The 21,108-nt window shown below is 38.0% G+C and overlaps 1 protein-coding gene and 1 pseudogene across 2 annotated transcripts in view; one reads left to right on the top strand and one right to left on the bottom strand.

Moving 5' to 3' along the window:
* Positions 1–21,108, top strand: part of TTBK2 (tau tubulin kinase 2) — a 232,985-nt gene that overhangs the window by 20,848 nt on the left and 191,029 nt on the right. The window lies entirely within an intron of this gene.
* Positions 12,941–13,769, bottom strand: LOC140513222 (small ribosomal subunit protein eS4-like; annotated as a pseudogene).

Genomic DNA, 21,108 nt, shown 5'->3' with positions numbered 1-21,108 from the left:
CACTGGGCATAAGCCCTCTGATGTTTGATTCACTTTGTTTTAATTGTTTTATGTGTCACTAGTCAGGGTTCTTGTGAAATCTTACTTCCATTTTTATTCTCATTTATCTTTCCCTTTTCTCTTTTTTTCCTGTCTTTCCATCTTCTCTTATGCAAATCTGTTTATCATCAATGGACCAAAAGCATCTTGACTGTCATTTTTTCCCTAGGTTTCTACTTTGCAGCAAATGCTTCATATGTATATGTATATATTTATATTTATATATACACATGTGTATATATTTAACTACATGTTATTTTTCATTTTACAAGTTTAATTTTCCTTTTGTATCTGTACTGTCCATGTTTTGATCTTCCTTAGGTCTGTTTTGGCAACATCTCCCTATTTAGAAACATTTCTAGACTTCATTAGTGGTAAAGACTTACCGCTTATTTTAGGTGATTAAGAGTACTACCAAATAAGAATTATCTTAATCTGTGTATTAGGTTACATACCATAAGTGATTATCTTGCTCATTTAAAAAAAATTTAGACCTAGAATTGGGAGGGATCTTAGAGGTCATCTAGTCCAGTGCTTCTTAAACTGAGGTCACAACCCACAGTTTATAAAATGCTGAAGAGGTCACAAGTGGAAAAAGTTTGAGAAGCCCTGAAAACCCTTTCATTTTACAGATGAAGAAACACAGGTCTAGGAAAGGGTAAGTGACTGCTCCAAGATGACACAGCCACCTTTGGGTCCAACTCATCGTTCTTCCCATTGTACTGTGCTGCCTTCGTGAGTCTTATTAAAAATTGTGTCAGAAATATTTTTGAACAGTATTGACAATCAGGTTGATTTGTCTGACTTCTCAGGTATATTTCATAACAGGATATAGAAGGACTCTTGATTCTAGAATGTGCTGTTATGGCTCACACAATTTTCAGGAATTCTTTCCTCTTACCTCATACTACAGAAAACCTGTTTTAGTTCTAATATCTAGGACTGCCCTTGGGATGCAAATTGTTTGGGTCTTTTCTTACTTACAGAAGCCAAATGGATTCTGTCACCTCTTCACCAGAGGCATAGATCTTGAACATAGACTTGGACTTGATGGCAAGCTTTGTCACCTGTGTTGTGCATCTTCATCCAGTTACTTGCTAGAATGAATTGAAGTAGGATTGATAAGGAATAGGCCATCAAATACTTTGAAATGATATTTATTGAGTAGAATTGGCTCTTTGCTGTGTATGAATTGACACTGTAGGCCAGTAAGTAAAGGTTTAGGAAAGTTCTAACTCTGAATTGTTTTTCCTCACTCCTCTGTCTTTTCAAATCCCTAGCTTCTTTTAAGTGCTGATGGGCTGGTTTTTTTTACTGGAAGACTTTCCTTTTCTTAGTTGCTAGTCTTCTATCCCTCCTCAAATTATGTGCAACTACTACTACTAATTCATACTTATATAATATTTTATATACCTGTATGCATGTCTTTATAACAGTGTCTGTGTATCTATTTTTCCATCAATCAGACTTCCCAATGCTTCAGTCTACTCAATTCTCATCATCTATTCCTCCATTTCACTTCAGTCACTCAAGAGATGGCCATGTCACTGAGCTGGCCATCACTCACAACTATTGTATTTTTGTGTTTACAGACTCCTCAATTCTTTTGTCATTCCAGCTTTGCCTGTGCTTTATGACCTTTAATCCTTTCCTTCTTCCTCACTATGATTTCCGTTCTCTCCACTGTTCTTTTTTTTACGAGGCCATTATCCCCGCGCTAACTACACTGCCCTTCCTTCCCTAACTTGAACCTTTGGTGAACCAAATCAACTCTACAGTATCTTCTTCTCTTGAATCCCTTGGTCTTTTACCTAACATTGATAAATTTCTTATCATATACCATCTCTAAGATTACTCCTACCATTTGCCACCACCTTCACTTCTATTTATAAGCTATTGAATTGAACTGGAAGAAATCGTGATACTATGACTTGGGTTCACTGCAAATTTATGTCATCTAAACATAATCACACATTCAGACACACACTCAGTTGAGCCCTCACTCCAGCTCAGTAATCATTCTTTACTTTTCTTATTTACTATGCCACACCCTGTAGCAACTGTTCTAAACCTTCTCATTTCTCCTCAAATCTTTTTGAGACATCTTCTCTTATCAGCTCACCTGAGGATCTTGCCTCATACCTCACTGAAAAAGTTGAGGCCAATTGCTGAGAACCTTTCTCCTTTCCTCCTTCATCTCACATGACTCAGATATTTCCTCTATCCTCTACTCCTTCACTCCTGTTTTGGATAAAGAGAGCCCTTCTCCTTGCCAAGACCAACTCTTCCACATGCATCCTTTTTCCATTTTCTCCAGTCAGTTGTGCCCAATATCATTCCCACTCTCTCATCTTCAGTCTCTTCCTATCTCTTGGTTCCTTCTTTGCTGCCTACAAACGGGCTCACGTTTCTGCCATCTGTTAAAAAACCTGATTCACTTGATCCCATCCTTGTTGCTAACTATCATCTTGTATTTCTTCATACTTTTTAGGCTAACCCCCCCTGAGAATGCCGTAAATACTTGATGCCTCTACTTCCCTTCTCAATGTTTTCTAAGCTCTCTCCAGTCTAGTGTTTAACCTTTCTTCTCTTTAGGTGTTCATGGTATTACTTTGTCCTACTTCTTCTGTCTGATTGTTCTTTTCAGTCTCCTTTGCTGGTTCTTTATTCATGATGACCCCACTAACTCGGGGGGGGGGGTGTCCTATAGATTCTATTCTGGTCCCTCTTTTTTTTGGTGCTGTACTATCTCACTAGGTGATCACATTGACTTGCATGAATCTAATTGTTTTCTATCTCTGCAGATGATCCCTCTCCCCCAGATCTATATATCTAGTCATATTCTCTTTCCTGAACTACAGTCCTGAATAACCAACTGCATTTTAGAAATCTTGAACTGGATCCAAAACAGAAATCGTTATCCTTCATTGCAAACCTTCCTCTCTAACCAACTTTCCTATACCTGCCCAGGACAGATATCAGGAAGATTAGAGAGGAGATTAGAATTCACAGTGTTAATGGAGCAGTGAGATCAGGAAAAATGAGAATTGGGGAAAATCCGTTAAATATGGCAGGTAGGAGATTATTGCTGACTTTGGTAAGGATAGTTTCAGTTAAGTAATAAAATTGGAATTTAGGTTGAGGAGAGTGAAGAATGAGAGGAGTTCCACATTCTTTCCCTTCCTTCCTCCCTCCATTCTTTGCCTCAAGAAGGCAAGCAGTTTGATAGAGATTACACATGTGAGGTCATGCAAAACATATTTCTATAAGAAAGCATAGCCCAAAAAAATAACGCAAGAAAAATAAAGTACAAAAATATGCTTCAATCTTCATTCAGACTCCATTAGTTCTTTTTCTGGAGGTGGATAGCATTTTCATCACATATCCTTTGGAATTATCTTAGGTCGTTGTATTGCTCAAAATAGCAAAGTCTTTCACAGTTGATCAGCATATGATATTGCTATTACTGTATATAACATTCTGTACACTTCACTTTATATCATTTCATATATATCTTCCCAAGTTTTTTCTGAAATCCTTCTGCTTGTCATTTCTTATTCCATAACATTATATATCACAATTTGTATAGCCATTTCCCAGTCAATGGGCATTCCTTCAGTTTCCAATTCTTTGCCACCGCAAAAAGAGCTGCTGTAAATATTTTTGTACATATAAATTTCTTTCCTTTTTCTTTGATCTCTTTGAGATGCAAAAAATTTTCTTTTTTAAGGATGAGGGAGATAAGTGTATTGGTAGGCAGCTGAAAGGAACCAGCAGACAGGTAGAATGATGATGATGATGATGGTGATGATGATAGAGGTTATAACAGTGGAAACCATCTTCTGGAGAAGACAAGAACCAATAGAATCAAGATAGATTGGCCTTGGTAAGTCCATCTAGAAAGCTTAGTCTTGGTAAAGACAATGGCCACTTCTTCAGGGACAGGAATTAAAGGGGAGAGAGTGAGGGAGGATATCAAAGGATTGTGAGATGAGGTGAAGGTGAGAAGTAGGAGCTCATGTCAAATGACTGCTTTTTGTTGTTGGAACTTAAATCCTGGACATGATGAACATGAAATACATTATAAACTTTCAGAAAAAGGGAGTTATGGCAGTTTGGAGATACCATTAGCTAATAACTAAAATAGTGTCAATATTAGGTAACACATATTGGAGGTTGAAGTGATCAGATTACTGTTGTGTATTCTCTCTTTCGTAGCAGATTTTCACCTTTCCATGACTTCCTGTCCTGTTTCTTGTCCGTGTTCACTCAATGTTTTGAAAGTCTTCCTCTGGGTCTTTAGATTTTCCAAGTATTAGTGCAGAACCCAAATGTCCATTTGTTATCCCCATCTTTCATTGGAAATGCTATAGCAAATATACCCACTATCTGACTTTTCAATGCCCTTTGGGTTACCTACATCTTTGATTATTTTTCAGAGCTTGTAGTGTTCCAAGATTCACAACCACATAGCATTACTGTATTAAGAATTTGGTTTTTAGGTCAAGGAGCAGCTTGGGATCATTAAAAAGACTGCAAAGACTACACCATTTCCCAAATGTAATCTACCCTGCTCTCTTCCTCCTGTTCAGTTCTGGGCCCAACTGGTTGTCCATCTGCAATGGGCATCTGCAGTGCCTGACCCAGATAAACATATACTGTTGGATAAACTGAATGAACTGATTACTGACTATACATCACAATCTAGACAATAGGCATTTTCCCCAGATATTCCACCAAGTAGGTTCCTCTTGACTCTGTGACAGTGCAGCCTCCATCACTGCAGACCAATCAGGAATTGCTGCATCATCTCAGCAAAATGCATGTGATTCTTCGAGGGCCAAAATGACCTACAAAAAAAAACCAACCCAGAGCAAATGCCTGGCTCCGTGAGAAAAACCCCAGTTGCTCATGTATTGTTTGGCATTTAAATGTTTCTTTTGGTTAACTTGATTCCTCTCATCATCTTTATTACATAAGATACTGTCAGTTTCATGTATTTTGTTTAAGTTATTAAATTTGTTTAAATTAAATTACTTCTATATCACTTACATTTCTCCCATATCTTTCCATTCTTCTCCTATCCCAGAGAGACATCCCTTATACACTTTTTTAAAGAGGAAAAGAAAAAAATTTAGCAAAACCAGTCAGCACATCAAAAAACTCTGGTCCTATCTTATAATGTTCCATACTTATGGACCTCTGCCTCCGCCTCTCCAAAGCAGTGGGGGGAGGTGTCTCCTAATATCTCTTCTTTGAGGCCAAGCTATCAATTTCATTTTTTTTTGTGATAATTGTTTGGTGTTTTCCATCTCTGGTATCTTGTGACTTTTCTGGATGAAAGTTCTGAAATGAGATGTGAAGCTTCTGTGTATTCTATGTCTTTAGCCTCTTTCATTTCTTAAACTTTATCCATCTTTATCCAACACACTTTCCCCCATTGTCCCATATGCCACCTTTTCAGTCAAATATGTATTGACTTAGTTTGGAAACTCTTGTCCAGTTCTTTATGCAGTTTCTTTTCCCCTTCATCTGCAGCAGGCTTATAAGATTCAGTTTTCTTCATGGTAGACTTTATGTATAGCAGAAGCACTACAAGATGAGACAGCCAGGTCTTCCTGCAGTGATATCCCTTGTTGCCTTTTGGTACACAAAGAAACAAGTTCAAATTCTTTGTTTACTTCTCCAAATAGAATCTTTGAACCATCCTTTGATTATGCTGAAACATTTGTCTTTTGGTTGTATTTAGCATGAGAATATAGATATTGACATATTTAATTTTTTTCAATAGTAAGGCACTTTTTTTGGTTTTTGGGAAAAGATCTCAAATTTGAATCACTAGAGTTAGGTTAATGTTTACAGATAGTCTAGAAACTATTCCTTGCCTTCCACTGCATATATATATATAATATATATATATATATATATATTTTTAGTTTACAACATTCAGTTCTACAAACTTTTGAGTTCCAATTTTTCTCCATCTCCCTCCTCTTCTTCCTCCCTAAGATGGCATGCAATATGATATAGGCTCTACATATATATTCACATTAAACACATTTTCCTATTAGTCATGTTGCAAAGAAGAATTATAACCAGTGGAATTTGCTGTGAGAGAGAAGAAACAAAACAAGAGAGAGAAAGCAACACTGTATGATTTTTAAAAATTATTTCATTTTATTTCATATTTTCATTATTTCATTATTCATCCTTTTCTTTTTGTATTTATTTTAGTATTTTAATTTTCCCAAGTTATATGTAAAAACAATTTTTAAACATTTATTTTTAAGACTTTGAGTTCCAAATTCTCTCCCTCCCTCCACACCCCTCACATTGAGGAGGCAGAGAGCAATTTGATATAGGTTATACATGTGATACATGTGTAGTCATGCCAAGGATATCCATAATAGTCATGCTGTGACAGAAAACATAGCCAAAAAGAGTCAGGAAAAATAAAGGAAGTAAAAAAAGTATGCTTCAATCTATATTGAGACACCATCAGTTCTTTCCCTGGGGTTTTTTCATCTAAGTCTTTCAGAGTTGTCTTGGATCATTGTATAGCTGATCATCTTACAATATTGCTGTTACTTCGTACACTGTACATTTCACTTTGCAAGCCTTTCCAGGTTGTTCTGAGAGCATCCTGCTCATCGTTTCTTGTAGTACAAAAGTATTCCATCATAACCACGTACCACAACTTGTTTAGCCATTCCCCAATTGATGGGCATTCCCTCAATGCTAATTCTTTACCTCCAGCAAAGAGCTGCTCTAAATGTTTTTGTATATATGTTCTTTTCCTTTTTGCTTTTTATCTCTTTTGGGATACCAATCTAGTAGTGGTATTGCTGGGTCAAAGGATAAGTCTTTAAGGTTTATAGGCCTTTAGATATAGTTCTGAACTGCTCTACAGAATGGTTGAATCAGTTCATAACTCTACTAACAGGGCATTAAAATCTCATTTTTCCCACATCCCCTCTACCATTTGTTATTTACCCTTTCTGCCCTATTAGCCAGTCTAATAGGTATGAGATAGTAACTCAGAATTGTTTTAACTTGCATTTTTCCAATCAATAGTGAGTTAGAATATTTTTTTCTTGTGGCTATAGGTAGCTTTGATTACTTCATCTCAAAACTTATTATATATCTTTTATCAATTGGGGAATGGATCTTGTTTTTATTTTTCAAATTTTTTTAATTTTCATTTTTAACACAGTTCATATCACATAAAACAATTCCAACTTTTGGTCAGGTGATATTTCTTTTTAAAGCATTTACAGTATAGACCACAAAAGAATTTTTTTTAAACATTGATCAACTGAGACACAAATATTATTTATGCTGCTAACTTCACAAGCCCTTGACCTAATTGTCTCCACAGTATTACTAAGAATTAAAGGACCCTAACTTATTGTTGTTGGTCTAAAGTCCTAAGCCTAATAGCTTAATTTTAGACTTGACCTCGGATGTTCCCCTACCAACAATCTATAATTTAATAAATCTCGTATTAAGCTTACAAACCTTTTGGCTATAGGAAATTGCCACTAAGAGTAGGGACATTGCAGGGAAACAATATCTCCCCAACTTCATGTCAGTTCCAGGTAGGAGTAGATTGTCAACTTGCATTCAATCAGGCTTAAAGTCTGCCAGGTGTCAGTGGGGAAATTGAGTCAGGAGAATCCTGCTCCTCCCGGTGCCTTGAGGCCAAGGCTGGGCAGGGCTCTGCTCAGAGTCATGTGTGACAGACCTTTCCCGTAGGTCTTTCAGGTCACTCTGGGCTAGAAATCTCTTCCACTCCGTTGTTCTGTGGCTTCTGCTGCTCTAGAATTTGTTGAGAGTCCTTCTTTACAGGTATTTTATGGGCTGTGGGGGAAGAGCTAGTGTATGTGTGTCTTTCTACTCTGCCATCTTAGCTCCTCCCCCCTGGATCTTATTTTTATAAATTTGACTCAGTTCTCTGTAGGTTTGAGAAATGAGGTCTTTGTCAGAGAAACTTGCTTCAAAAATTCTTTTTCACAGTTACTATTGCCGACTATATTTCCCTCCATCCTGTTCCCTCTGACTCCCATTTATTTTATTCTCTCTCTCCTTTCACCCTATCCCTCTTCAAAAAATGTTTTGTTTCTGATCACCCCTCCCCAACCTGCCCTCTTTTCTTTCACCTTCCCTACCCCCACCTTCTCTTATTCCTTTACCTTTCTACTTTCCTGTAGGAGAGGATGGATTTCTATACCCAGTTGCATGTGTATGTTATTCCGTTTGAGCCAATTCTGATGAGAGTAAAGTTCTCTCACTCCCCTCCACTATAAAAGCTTTTTCTTGCCTATTTTATGTGAGATAATTTACTCCATTCTACCTCATCCTTTCCCTTTTTCCAGTACATTCTTCTCTCACCCCTTAATTTTATTTTTTACATATCATCCCTTCATATTCAACTCACACCTGCGCACTCTGTCTATATATTCTCCTTTTAACTACCCTAATAATGAGAAAGGTCTTTTGAGTTACAAATATCATGTTCCCATGTGGAAATGTAATCAGTATAACCTTATTAAGTCCCTTATAATTTCCTTTTCGTGCTTCTCTTGAGTCTTGTGTTTGAAAGTTAGATTTTCTGTTCAGACAAGAATCTTTTAATTAAGAATACTTCAAAGGCCTCTGTCTCACTGAATGTTCATTTTTTCCCCTAAAGGATTATGCCCAGTTTTACTGGGTAGGTGATTCTTGGTTGTAATCCTAGATCTTTTGCCCTCCAGCATATCACATTCAAAGCTTCAGTCCTTTAATGTAGAAGCTGCTGTGTGTTATCTGGACTTCACGATATCTGAATTGTTTCTTTGTGACTGCTTGCAGTATTTTTCTCTTTTACCTGGGAACTTTGGAATTTGGCTATAATGTTATTGGGAGTTTTCATTTTGGGATCTCTTTCACGAGGTGATCAGTGGATTCTTTCGATTTCTATTTTACCCTCTGGTTCTAGAATATCAGGATTATTTTCTTTGATGATTTCTTGATTGATGATGTCTAGACTATTTCTTTGATCATGGCTTTCCAGTAGTCCAGTAATTTTTAAATTATCTCTCTTGGATCTGTTTTCCAGGTCAATTGTTTTTCCAATGAGATATTTCACAGTCTTCTATTTTTTCATTCTTTTAGTTTTGTTTCATTGTTTCTTGATTTCTCATAAAGTCATTAGCTTCCATTTGCTCTATTCTAATTGTTTTTAATTAATTTATTTTTAGTTTTCAACATTCACTTCCATAAGATTTTAAGTTTCAAATTTTCTCCTTCCTCTCCTTCCCATTCCCCAAAACAATGTGCAATCTGATATAGGCTCTACTTATGCATTCATATTAAACATATTTTCACATTAGTTGTAATGTAAAGAACAATTAGAACTAATGGGACGAACAAGAAAGAAGAAACAAAAGAAAACAACAGAAGAAAAGGAGAGCAAATAGTGTGCTTCCATCTGCATTCACATTCCAAAGTTCTTTCTCTGGATGTGGAGAACATTTTCCATCATGAATCCTTTGGAGTTGTCTTAGATCCTTCTGTTGCTGAGAAGAGCTAAGTCTATCAAAGTCAGTCATTTGACAAGGTAATTGTTACTGTGTACAATGTTCTCCTGGCTCTGCTCATTTCATTCAGTATTAGTTCATATAAGTGTTTCCAGGTTTTTCTGAAATCTGCTTGCCTCATCATTTCTTATAGCACAATAGTATTCTATTACATTCATATACCACAACTTGTTCAGCCATTCCCCACTTAATTAACACGCTCTCATTCCAATTCTTTGCCACCACAAGAAAGAATTGCTATAAATATTTTTATATTTATATCTCTTGGGGACAGGGAAGGGGGAGAAATTCAAAACTCAAAAACTTATGGAAGTGAATGTTGAAAACTAAAAATAAATAATTTAAAAAAACAACCCAGCCAGATATTAAGAATTGAGAATTTGAGGGAAGATAAGTGATCTCCTCCCAGAAAAGATGTTGATTCATATACAAGGTTTCACAGGAGTTTGACATAATTTAATACTCTTCCTTTCTAATCAACGTTTTTTGTCCTTAAGTGATCCTTCTTTACCTCTTAATTTCTGAAATAGCATATAAATAAAAACACTGATTTCATTCCTTAATCTATGTTACTTATACCTATTAAATTTGTTTTTCTTTTATTTGCATAAATTCAAGTCAAATATTCTGCTCATTTCAGGATTTCTTTTCAGCAATTCTTCAAATATCTCTTTTTTTATGGAAGATAAAATTTTCTTCATTGATGATTAGGCTCAACTTTGAAGGATATAACATTCTAGGTTTTATTCTAAGTTCCTTAGCTTTTTGGAACATATGATTTCATTGTCTCCTTTGATTTTTTGTTTCTGCAGAGTAATCCTCTGTTATGTGAATTAGTATTTCTCCATATTTAGACATCTTTCTCCTGGATGCTTAATTTGTTGTTTATTTCTGAAATTGTGAAATGTAACAATCACATACCTTGGAGTATTGAGCATTGGGGTTTTGGTTGATGGTGATGTGTGCATTTATTTGATTATTTTTTTTTTGGTCTGAAATCAAAAGTTCTGGACAATTTACTCACATTACTTCATGAAGCAAGGTATTCAAAGTTTTTGAAGTAATCTCTTCTTCAGGAAGACCTTAGATTCTTTTTTAAACAATTTATTTCTTTATTTTTAGTTTTCAAGATTCATTTCCACAAAATTTTGGGTTCCAGATTTTCTCCCCATCTCTCTCCCCCCAAGACACCATGCATTCTGATTACCCCTTCCTCCAATCTTCTTTCCCTTCTATCACACCCCTCCCTTCCCTTATTCCCATCTTCTCTCTTTCCTTGTAGGGCAAGATAGATTTCTATTCCCTGTTACTTGTATTTCTTATTTCCCAGTTGCATACAAAAACAGTTCTCAACATTTGTTCCTAAAATTTTGAGTTCCAACTTCTCTCCCTTCCTCCATCCCCACCCATCCGCACTGAGAAGGCAAGCAATTTAATATAAGCTATACATGTGTAGTTATACAAAAGGCTTCCATAATAGTCATGTTGTGAAACACTATGTTTCCCTCCTTCTTATCCCCCTCCCATTTATTCTGTTCTCTTTTGACCTTGTCCCTCCTCAAAAATGTTTACTTCTAATTACTCTCTCTTCCCATTTGCCCTCCCTTCTATCATTCCCCCCACATATCCCACTTACCCCATTCTCTCCTACTTTCTTGTAGTGTAAGATAGATTTTCATACCAAATTGAGTGTGCATGTTATTCCCTCCTTAAGCCAAATGTGATGAGAGTAAGCTTCACTTTTCCCCTTACCTCCTCCTTTTTCCCCTTCTTTGAAAAAGCTTTTTCTTGTCCCTTTTATGAGAGATAATTTGCCCCATTGCATTTCTCTCTTTCTCCTCCCAGTATAGTCTTCTCTCACCCCTTAATTTTATTTTATTTTTATATCATCCCTTCCTATTCAACTCACCCTGTGCCCTCAGTCTATATATATTTATATAATCCTTCCAACTACCCAAATATTGAGAAAAGTTTCAAGAGTTACAATATTGCCTTTCCATGTAGGAATGTAAATAGTTCAACTTTAGTAAGTCCTTTATGATTTCTCTTTCCTGCTTACCTTTTCATGCTTCTCTTGATTCTTGTGTTTGAAAGTCAAATTTTCTATTCAGCTTTGGTCTTGTCATCAAGAATGTTTGTAAGGCCTCTATTTCATTGAATGACCATTTTTTCCCCTGAAGTATTATACTCAGTTTTGCTGGGGAGGTGATTTTTGATTTTAATCCTAGTTCCTTTGATTTCTGGAATATCATATTCCAAGCCCTTCAATCCCTTCATGTAGAAGGTGCTAGACCTTGTGTTATCCTGATTGTAATTCCACAATACTTGCATTGTTTGTTTCTGGCTGCTTGCGATATTTTCTCCTTGACCAGGGAATTCTGGAATTTGGCTACAATATTCTTAGAAGTTTTTCTTTTTGGATCTCTTTCAAGAGGTGCTTGGTGGATTCTTTCAATATTTATTTTACCCTCTGATTCTAGAATATCAGGGCAGTTTTTCCTTGATAATTTCGTGAAAGATGATGTCTAGGCTCTTTTTTTAATCATGGCTTTCAGGTAGTCCCATAATTTTAAAATTATCTCTCCTGGATCTGTTTTCCAGGTCAGTTGTTTTTCCAATGAGATATTTCACATTGTCTTCTATTTTTCATACTTTTGGTTTTGTTTTGTAATTTCTTGGTTTCTCATAAAGTCATTTGCTTCCATCTGCTCCATTCTGATTTTTAAAGAACTATTTTATTTTCTTCAGTGAGCTTTTGAACTTTCTTTTCCACTTGGCTAATTCTGCTTTTTCAAGCAGTCTTCTCCTCATTGACTTTTTAGATCTCTTTTGCCATTTGGGTTAGTCTATTTTTAAAGGTGTTATTTTCTTCAGCATTTTTTTGGGTCTCCTTTAGCAAGCTGTTGACTCGCTTTTCATGATTTTCTTACATTGCTCTCATTTCTCTTCCCAATTTTTCCTTCACCTCTTTCACTTGATTTTCAGAATCTTTTTTGAGCTCCTCCATGGCCTGAGATCATTCCATATTTTTTTTTCTTGAACTTTTATTGTTGTCTTTTGTTTTCACATCAGCCATTTTGGGATATGTCCTCTCCCTTTCCTCCAATCAGTGAGCCATCCCATTTAACAAAGAAAAGTTGTTAAGCAAAACCAGTACAGATACATCTTCTAACATTTTATGCAACATTCATACCCACAGTACCCTAATTCAAGAAGAGAAAGGCATTTCACTTGATAAGACTGAGTTGTTTAAGCTACCTATTTCTTATTTCATGTATTTCATATTTTTGTAGGGTAATCACTTTTGTTAAAAATTGGTAACATCTCAATTTGATTGAAACCCTACAAATTCTTATCTGCAATCATTTAGCCACTGCTCTGCTTAGCTGCCAATCTCTTGTCTCTTTCTTCAGCAATTGTAAGGCGGATACCCTTTCCTCGGGGAAGAGAGATCCAAGGCTTATTACTTTTACCAATAAAAAAATGTTGGAGAGCCTAGTGGCAAAACTATTGCCATTGGCATCTTTTACATGGACAACATCAAAAGAGCCAGGATGTTTCTCCCTGTTTGTGATCACACCAGTTTGACCCAAATTAGCCCCAGTGGTCACCATACACAGGTTCCCAGTATCAAACTTGATAAAATCAGTGATCTTGCCAGCTTCTAAATCAATCTGAACTGTATCATTCACTTTGATGAGAGGATCTGGGTAATGGACCCAGATGCGGAATACCTTTTGTACCCACAAAGATTTTTCTAACTTTGCACAATTTATAATTAGCCTCCTCAGCTGTAATACGATGAACTACAAAGCACCCCTTTGTGTCATAAACCAGATGGAAATGTTCTCCCATCTTCTCAATGCTAATGACATCCATAAAGCCAGCAGGGTATGTAATATCAGTGCAGACCTTGCCATCAATCTTAATGAATCGCTGCATGCAGATCTTCTTTACTTCATCTCCAGTCAGGGCATACTTGAGTCTGTTTCTGAGGAAGATGATGAGTGGCAGACATTCCCTCAGCTTGTGGGGACCTGTGGATGGTCTTAGAGCAAAAACTCCTGTTAATTTATCCAGCATCCAATGCTTTGGAGCTGCAACATGCTTCAGATGCTTCTTGGGATCACGAGCCATGGCTACACCGAGTTAAAGTGGGAAATTTACTCAGCTATGGGGTCAGAGGCTTGGTCTACTTATAAGGTGTTTGTGTTTGGCCAAGTCCCTTTACCCTTTCAGGGCACGGCATCTTTATCAGCAGCATGACCAGCTGGTCCCAAGGCTGCGCGGCAAGAGCCATTCCATATTTTTTTTGGAGGTTTTGGATGCAGAAACCTTGACTTTGATGTCTTCCTCTGATGGTATGCATTGTTCTTCCTCATCTGAAAGGATGGAAGAAAATATTTTTTCTCTAGAACGTAACCTTCTATAGTCTATTTTTTTCCCTTTTTTGGGCATTTTCCCAGCCCAACTTGACTTTTGAGTCCTTTGTCAAGTGAAGGGTATACCCTAGGGACCTGTAAGTTCTCAGTTCCTCTGAGGTGGGACAGTCAAGGGAGAGCAGTGGTATCTGAATTAATGTTATTTTGCTATGTAGTAATGTAGCACAGTGGATACAATGCTGGGCCTGAAGTCAGGACGACTCACCTTCCTGAGTTCAAGTCTAACCTTAGACATTTACTTGCTGTGGCACCTGGGAGTTATTTAACCCTGTTTGCCTCAGTTTCCTCATCTGGAGAAGGAAATAGCAGACCCCTCCAGTATCTTTGCCAAGAGGCCTCAAACAGGGTCACAAAGGGTTGAATGCAACTGAAATGATAGGACAGAGGTACCAGAGGTGTGTCTTAAAGGGAATTACAGGGGATGTTGTAAATCCTTAGACCATAGGTTAGCAGAAGTTAATTAGATTTCAGCATAATGGGTTAATGGATACTCTTCTGCTCTTGTTTCCTCAGTTAGACTGGTTCTGAGAAAAGGGAGATAACTGAGCTAGAATTTTTCTATATCTTTAGCTAGTTTTCATAATAAAGGTACATTTAATATCCTGATCTGGCCTAATTTTGAATAACTGTCTTAACCTACCTCTCCAAAAATGAGATTCCATATTTTCCTGACTGTGTATTAATGTTTAATGATCCTTCTAGTTAGGAAAATTGACCTTATATTTCTAACCCTTTTTATTAAAATTTGAAAAAGATTTTGAAATGGAATTGAGAGAAGTTCTCACCTGACATTCTCAAGTCTTGTAGTTGATACTTTTTGTTGTTCAGTTCTTTCAGTCATGTCTGATTCTTCATGAGCCTATTTGGGGTTTTCTTGGCAAAGATACTGGTATGGTTAGTGTTTCCTTCTCTAGCGTGTCTTCATTTTATAGATAATGAACAGAGGCAAACAGGGTTGAGTGACTTGCCCAGAGTCACACAACTGGTAAGTGTCTGAGGCTGAATTTGAATTTAGGGAGCTTTATCTATCGCATTGCCTTGATTGATGATACTTTTAGTTTGATGAATTAGAAGTCGTCTTGATGACTAGAAGCATGGTTTAAAGCCAACTTCTAGATTTTTTTTTTTTAAAAATTTAAGTTTTTTTTAAAAAGCTTGCACTGAAAATAGCACTTTAAAATTTGCATGATGTTTTACATCCTTTCCATGGCTATATAAAATAAGTTAACAACAGCTTGGATTTATATAGTGCTTTGAGTTTTGCAAAGCACTTTTCAAATATCTTGTTTGATCCTCACAACAACCTGTGAGGTAGGTGCTCTTATCATTTCCATTTTACAGATGGGGAAATTGAAGCAGACAGAGATTAAGTGACTTGCTGAGGTCCACACTGCTTAATAAGTGACTGAAGCTAGGTTTGAACTTGAGTGTTCTTGACTTGAGGTCTAGCATGCTATCCACTGTGTCATCCAACTTGTCTTAATTAAATTTTACTTTCTTGTAATTGAAAATATGTCATACATGATAATCAGTGCCTGATGTTCCCAGCTCTTAGCAGAATGCCAGAAATGGTAATAGGTTCCTAGTGTTGTTTGTCCTTTGTTATCAAAGAAGACCAATGACATCACAGTGTTGGGGTCAGGATTTGACTGTGTTTGTGTGTTTGGCTGTAACTGGTCAGTCTAATGCATGCCCGAAGGCACTGCCGCAGATAGGGCATTTGTACAGTTCACATTTCTTTTGTGCTTTTAGAATTCTGCTTTGCTTATGTACAGCGCCTTCTTTGATGTGAGCTAGGCAGTCCTGTACTACCATTTGCCATGGCTCACAGCCAGTACTAAAGTTCTTTACACTCTTATATTACTTCTTCAGACTGCCATGTGAATGATTACCTTGTGTAAGTAAAGCAGTCTTTTGGGTAAGCATGCATTTGACATTTGTGCTGCGAGGCCAGCCCATCAGAGTTGTTCTCTCTACAATAGAGTTTGAATGTTTGGCAGTGTAGCTTTAGAGAGGACTTCAGTATCTGGTACCTTATCTGTTTTTTAATTAAAAAATTAATTTTTCTTAAATACTAAAATTTAAATATGCAAGGAAAGAAAAGAAATATTTTATAAACTTAAATACTAAGACTGAAATTCAAAATAAGAAAAGGAAAAAAGCATTGCCATGTGCACAGTAGAACATGAGAGGATTCACAATATACAGCAATAAATTTCCATTTCAAGAAAGTCTACATAATGAATGCTACACATTGTGTTCTGAGCTATCCATCTTTTCTTTGTTTCCTTGTAATTTTCTTCTGTTCTCTACTGTACACTTCTGGTACCTTGTCTTGCTAGGTAATCTTCAGGATAGGTTTCACAGGCATACAACAGTGTAGTCAGCACAGCATCTGTGTAGATATACTGATACAAGTACTAAATACTTGTCAAAATGATTGAGAGCCATTGAGTTAAGTTTAGGATGAGAATTTTTCCTAAAGAATTTATCCAAAGAAAATAGTCTTACCTTATCACTTCTTCCTGTTCTTTAATATATTTTCTAACACTTATGAATTTTAATCATGCCTGCAAGCACAGTTATAAATTCCTTAGTTATAAGATACTGTAGGTGAGGGAATCAGTGCTGAACGTGCAATCTAGTTAATTGGAAAAAAGCACTGCATTTGTGCTTACTCACAGGTTATTTTAGACCTCTCGCTATAGTCCTCTTTCTCCCTGTAGCTTTCTCCCCTCCTTCACTTCAGTTCCTAGCCATCCTGACTTCAAACTCAGACCAAATGTCACCTCTCTTTTTTAAAAAATAAATTTATTGTTTATTTTTGAAGACTTTCTTTTTAAATCTTGAGTTCCAAATTCTCTCCCTCTCTCTCATTCTTCCTGTACCTGCTAAGAAGGCAAGCAGTTGAAATCATTTATACATGTGAAATCAAATATTGTCTTTCCATGTAGGAATGTAAACAGGTCAGCTTTAGTAAGTCCCTTATGACTTCTCTTTGCTGTTCACCTTTTCATGGTTCTCTTCATTCTTGTGTTTGAAAGTCAAATTTTCTTTTCAGCTCTGGTCTTTTCATCAAGAATGCTTGAAAATCCTCTATTTCATTGAAAGACCAATTTTTCCCCTGAAGTATTATACTCAGTTTTGCTGGGTAGGTGATTCTTGGTTTTAGTCCTAGTTCCTTTGACTTCTAGAATATCCTATTCCATGCCCTTCGATTCTTTAATGTAGAGGCTGCTAGATCTTGTGTTATCCTGATTGTATTTCCACAATAACTTGAATTGTTTCTTTCTAGCTGCTTGCAATATTTTCTCCTTGACCTGGGAACTCTGGAATTTGGCCACAATGTTCCTAGGAGTTTCTCTCTTTGGATCTCTTTCATGTGGTGTTCTGTGGATTCCTTGAATACTTATTTTGCCCTCTGGTTCTAGAATATCAGGGCAGTTTTCCTTGATAATTTCATGAAAGATGATGTCTAGGCTCTTCTTTTGATCATGGCTTTCAGGTAGTCCCATAATTTTTAAATTGTCTCTCCTGGATCTATTTTCCAGGTCATTTGTTTTTCCAATGAGATATTTCACATTATCTTCCATTTTTCCATTCTTCTTGCTTTGTTCTGTGATTTCTTGCTTTCTCATAAAGTCCTTAGCCTCCATCTGTGCCATTCTAATTTTGAAAGAACTATTTTCTTCAGTGAGCTTTTGAATCTCCTTTTCCATTTGGCTAATTCTGCTTTTGAAAGCATTCTTCTCCTCATTGGCTTTTTGAACCTCTTTTGCCAATTGAGTTAGGCTAGTTTTCAAGGTGTTATTTTCTTCAACATTTTTTTGGGTCTCCTTTAGCAGGGAGCTGATCTGCTTTTCATGCTTTTCTTTCATCTCTCTCATTTCTCTTCCCAGTTTTTCCTCCACCTCTCTAACTTGATTTTCAAAATTCTTTTTGAGCTCTTCCATGGCCTGAGCCCATTGGGTGGGCTGGGACACAGAAGCCTTGATTTCTGTGTCTTTGCCTGATGGTAAGCATTGTTCTTCCTCATCAGAAAGGAAGGGAGGAAATGCCTGTTCTCCAAGAAAGTAGCCTTCAATAGTCTTATTTCTTTTCCCTTTTCTGGGCATTTTCCCAGCCAGTGACTTGACCTCTGAATATTCTCCTCACACCCACCTTGCCTCCTGATCCTCCCAGCCAGCGTTTAGGGACTGAGATTCAAATGCTGCTTCCAGCCTTAGGGCTTTTGGCGGGGGCAGGGCTGCTGTTCAGTGTGAGATTAAGTTTAGGTGGTCAGGTCTGGGCAGGGCCACCTCTCAGGCTCAGTTCCCTCAGGGGGTTTATGCACAGACCTTCTACAATGGATTCAGGCTCCCGTGCGCTTGGGGAGCCCTGGTCTGCAGTGCCTCTCAGCTTCTACCTCCCGGGGGGGCCTGAATTATGGGGGCACCCCACTCCCCTCTCAACCTGCCAAAGAGACTCTCTCACCGACCCCTGTCACCTGTGGGTGGGGGTACCCGCGTGGCCGCTGGAGATCCCGTCCCTGAAGCCTGGTCGGATCTGTTTTTCTCGGTGCCGCAGCTGCGGCCGCAGCAGGTCTGGGCTGGGCTCCGCGTCTGCAGCGCGATGGACCTTTTGTGAGAGGTTTGCAGGTCCCTCTGTGGGTGGAGGGACCCGCGTCGCCGCTGGAGATCCCGTCCCTGAAGCCTGCTCAGATCTTTTCCTCTTGGTGCCGCGGCCGCGGCAGGGCTGCACTCAGCTCCCAGTCCCGGTGCCCAGTCCTCAGCGCGGACCCCCTGCAAGAGGTTTGCAGGTCTCTCCGGAACAGAAATCTCCCTCGCTCCAATGTTCCGTGGCCTCTGGGTGCAGAATTCGCCATGAGTTACTTCCTTGTAGCCATTCTACGTGTTGTGGGTTCGGAGCTATGTGTATGTGCGTCTTTCTACTCCGCCATCTTGGCTCCGCCCCCTATATATGTGAAATCAGGCAAAACATTTCCATATTAGCCATATCTTAAAAATAAGCAAAAAAAAAAAAGAAAAAATTATACGTCACTTTGTACTGTAAGAGTTCATGAGTTCTCCAGTTGAACAGCATTTTTTTCATCTTGAGTCTTTTGGAATTTTCTTGGATAATTTTATTGATCAGAGTAGCCAAGTCTTTCACAGTTGATCATCATTAGAACATTGGTATTACTGTGCACAATTCTCTCCCATTTCTTCTCACATCACTTTGCATCAGTTCATATGACTTCCCGCATTTCTCTGAAACCATTCATCTCATCATTTCTTATAGCACAATAGTACTCCATCACAATCATGTGACATGACTTATTCAACCATTCCCCAAATGATGAGTGTCCCCTCATTTTCCAATTCTTTGCCTCTGCTCTCCTGGCCTGAGCTCTAGTCTTTCCCAGGAAGGGCCTTTTTGCTCCCTAAAGTTGCAAGTGCTAGCACACCTCTGGCCTTGATACTATAAGAGACTCTTGCTTTCTTGTGATCAACTAGAAGCATTCCTCTCTACCCTTTAACTGCCACCTAGAACTGTGTGTGGGCAATAGAGTTGACAGTCATCACCAGCGGCATCCAGTGCCAGCACAGGGCTCCTTGTAATCTCTTTCTGAGCAGTTGTCTGACCACTCCCCTTCCCCCTTCTCCACTGTCTCTGGACTGAGGGCTCCCAAAGCTGCTTATGCAGTCAGTCACAGCCACTCTGGGCTGGCTTCCACCTGCCAAGCTCCTAAGTTGTGTTAGGTTGGAAAAATGTCTCACTCTGACTATTTATTGGCTCTGCTACACTAAAATTTGATTTTAGGAGTTATTTTAAAGTTGTTTGGAGGAGAATGTAGTTGGGTTGCCACCTATAATCTGCCATCTAACAAATGCCATTTCTTAATGAAGCTTTTTTTTAAAAACTAATCTTGCCAACTTCTGAATTAACATTACCTTGTATTCTGATTATTTCATTTTCATGCCTTTTATTATGTTTATTTTTATCTTATACTTGTCTATGCCTTCTCTCCTAGAAAACTCCATGAGAACAAGATCCCTTTCTGAATTTTCTTTGTATCTTCCAAAGTGTCATTTGCTCATGTAGGTTTGCAGTAACATTTTCTTGCACATATAAGTGCCCAGTAAATATTCATAGAATGAATAAATGAGTTACAAAATGAGTGTTTGAGTCTTGACTATCCCTTACTGGATTTGTGATCTAGGGGAAACCACTTAGCATCTCCAGAGCCTCTCAGTCCTCATCAGGAACTTGAGCATATCTTCTCTGATTATCTCATAGGGTAATTGAGAGGATCAAATGCGACAATTGATGTGAAGTTGCCTTGTAAAAAGTGCTGTTTGCTTTATACTTATTAGGCGTCTTTTTTTCTTTACATTTTGTGACTTTTGCATGGGACCTAGATGATGGAGTGGTGGGACCTGGTCCCCAAAAGGCTCTAAGACCATGTCTCTGGAAGCAACCCAAAATCCCAGTGTCCTTTCCGGCACCCCCAGTGAGAAAATTCCCTGCTTGTTACAGGCAGAGTTGACCCTGTAATTCCTCAGATAAAGGCTGTCATCCCAGGCACAGGAGGTACCTGCCCAAAGAACCATGCTCTGGCAATGCTTCTGTCTTGTGCCCTCAGTAAAAGCTATAACTTCCTATGTTTTCCCTTATATTCCCGCAACCCAGCACCTGGACTACTTGCATAGTAATCCCTCCCCTCTCCCCATCACCTAATTAGCATACTTGGCATCCTTTCACTGTCCCTTTTCCAAATAAGCATTAGTATGATCCTCATTAGGTCTCAAGCTCCCTAAGAACCCTTGCCCACTTCTATTGGTATCACAACAAACTTTGCCACTTGACCAAGGGACAGCTTGAGTGTGTGAATTTGTTCCAGGCAACCCTGCTTTGTACCCTGACATTTTGGGGGTTCCAGTACCCCCAAACCACATCATCGGCAAGTGATCCACATAGAGTGAACTTGCTGACATAGAATTACATATACTAGTGCCACTGGGGCCCCTCTAATATAAATTATTGTGAACAGCACCTTTTTTATAATA

Source organism: Notamacropus eugenii, chromosome 7 (genome assembly GCF_028372415.1).
Source record: "Notamacropus eugenii isolate mMacEug1 chromosome 7, mMacEug1.pri_v2, whole genome shotgun sequence".
NCBI lineage: Eukaryota > Metazoa > Chordata > Mammalia > Diprotodontia > Macropodidae > Notamacropus > Notamacropus eugenii.
The sequence above is the reverse complement of the archived record's forward strand: the minus strand, read 5'-3'. Positions and strand labels throughout refer to the sequence as shown.